Below are 2,788 nucleotides of genomic sequence, written 5' to 3' on the forward strand. Positions count from 1 at the left end.
CCCAGCATTGTCCCAGCCATATCCGCGGTAGCAGGAAGAATTAAGTCCTCCACAATAGTATGGGGCTTGCTTGTCCTAGCCACTCGGTAACTCACCATATTAGACACTTCTAGCCCCTTCTTATTAATGGTATCTGTTGCTTTTATGCATGTCTTACTACTCAAAAGTCATCTTAATTCTCACTCAAAAAAATTCTGTGGGTTATTTTTCAAATTGGCATGTTTTGTTTCTAAACGTCTGCGCAAGAGCGAAGGTTTCACCCACGAGAGAGTAATGGTTAATGTGATTGGATGTTAATTATTTGACTAGGCTACCTGCATTTATTTGACATTGTGTTGTTATTTCGCTAAACACTAGATGGTTTAATTTTATTGTTGGCAGTGAAACGAGGCTACTCTGGTGAGAAAAAAACCTCACCGAAATGCATAGCCCCGTTGGAAAATATAAATGGTCTGTTTGAAAATGTGAAGAATTATTTATTATTATTTTTATTTGGTGCAACCCCAACAGCATTGTGTGTACCCCAGTTTGGGAATACCTGGGCTAGACCAATTATGTACCAAGACATCTTAAATCTGTTATTTTTATGTTTTTCTGCCATGCATATATATGCAGTAGGCTATGTATTGTATAAGGGCAAAATCATTATTTTAATTCAGTTTTTTTTCCGGGTTTGGGCTCATAGGCCTATGCATATGCAACAACTCTAATATGCATATGAATGTTTGTTTTTCGAATGAATCATTAAGTTAGAAAGCGCTGTCCATTTCGTTGTGTTAGGCTTTGAAACAGCAGCCACAATAACCATGTTTTCCACTTAGTTACAACCTGTTGTTGAACTTCTTTCTTCAAATTGATAAATCACAGCGAGGTGCGTTTTAAAAACACATACTTTTTTGATGATAAGTGTTTGATGTGATTTGTCAGAGTAGTACAGGGACAGTAGAGCCCTGAGTACCAGGCCTTTAGCGACCTGAAGGTCTTTAGCAAGTTTGGTACTACCAACGCATGTCTAGAGTGGATATGAGGAGATTACCATGACTCAACGGTCAATTGGAATTTTACTGCAGTCATGACTCATGGCTGTAATATTTTCCATGTGGTTCTATACTAAAGGGGACTTATAACAGGCTTTTGAAATGCATTATTGGTGCTCATTTTCTGTCAACTTATCAAAGAGATGCAAAAGGCACTCATTCAGCGGAATGACCCAGAAGCCTTGTGTAGATTTGTGAGAGGGTGGTAGTGAATGCTTTGTTTATACAGTATGGAGAGGAATAGACTATATGCTAATTGTGCGCTTAGTTGAATGTTTGGTGTTTTTACAGATTTCATTGTTACTGGAAGGCTACAACCATCAATAAGTTGCTAACATTATGTAACAGCTAGTTTATGATAAGTCCTACTTATTCATACCTCACTTTATACTGGAACTTATTAATCAGGCTAGCTAACAGTTTGTTTATATATATATATATATATATATATATATATATATATATATATATATATATATATATATATATATACAGTTGAAGTCGGAAGTTTACATACACCTTACCCAAATACATTTAAACTCAGTTTTTCACAATTCCCTCACATTTGTATCCTGGAAAAATTCCCTGTCTTAGGTCAGTTAGGATCACCACTTTATTTTAAGAATGTGAAATGTCAGAATAATAGTAGAGAGAATGATTTATTTCAGCTTTTATTTCTTTCATCACATTCCCAGTGGGTCATAAGTTTACATACACTCAATTAGTATTTGGTAGCATTGCCTTTAAATTGTTTAACTTGTGTCAAACATTTTGGGTAGCCTTCCACAAGCTTCCCACAATAAGTTGGGTGAATTTTGGCCCATTCCTCCTGACAGAGCTGGTGTAACTGAGCCAGGTTTGTAGGCCTCCTTGCTCGCCAATGATTTTATAAATATATATATATATATATATATATATATATATATATATATATATATATATATATATATATATATATATATATATATATGGACTGTATGAAATGCATTAACTGTCCCTTTACCTTCAAGGTACCTAGGATTTTGCCCTGTGAACATAAATGTCCTGTAAAGGAATTAGTGTACACACACACACACACACACACACACACACACACACACACACACACACACACACACACACACACACACACACACACACGTGAAGTGTGGAGGAAGACACTAGTTAGGAGAACTCTGTGTGATTCTCACGGTGTCTGTCCCAGGTTTGCCCTGCTCTGCTGGGAGGAAGAGTTCACCATGTACAGGGTAACCCACACTGGAGTTCCAACAGAGGAGGATGAGTCCTTGTCATGGCCAGACAGATACACTTTGGACTGAATTTCCTCAAAGTTAATCATGCCATGATGATAAAGTTTTTTTAGGAACAACTTTTTACACATATTTCAAACATCAAACAATAATGCTGTACTACACCCACCATATCTCAGAATCTGCATGGTCATTTAGCTGTACTAGTCAGGCTGAGGTATGAACTCCTCTGACAATGTTATCGTTGACAGTGCTGCGATGTGTATCTTCTGGAGGGAGCTTTTGCGAACAGGTCTGAGAGAATCAGACTGTGACTGTCACCTGAGCATTCGTGATCATGATACAGCAAAAACAAGCCGGGTGAACTCTGTCGACACTTTCAGAGTGTGTGCGTGCGTGCGTAGGTGCATGACGTGTGTATGCGTGTGTACAGTACATTTGTGAAGTGTGTTTGCAATTGTGTTTTGATTCATGCATTACATGTGGATGGGAGTAGGATTG

The sequence above is a fragment of the Salmo salar genome, chromosome 14 (assembly GCF_965601325.2).
Source record: "Salmo salar chromosome 14, fSalSal1, whole genome shotgun sequence".
In the NCBI taxonomy this organism is placed as follows: Eukaryota; Metazoa; Chordata; class Actinopteri; order Salmoniformes; family Salmonidae; genus Salmo; species Salmo salar.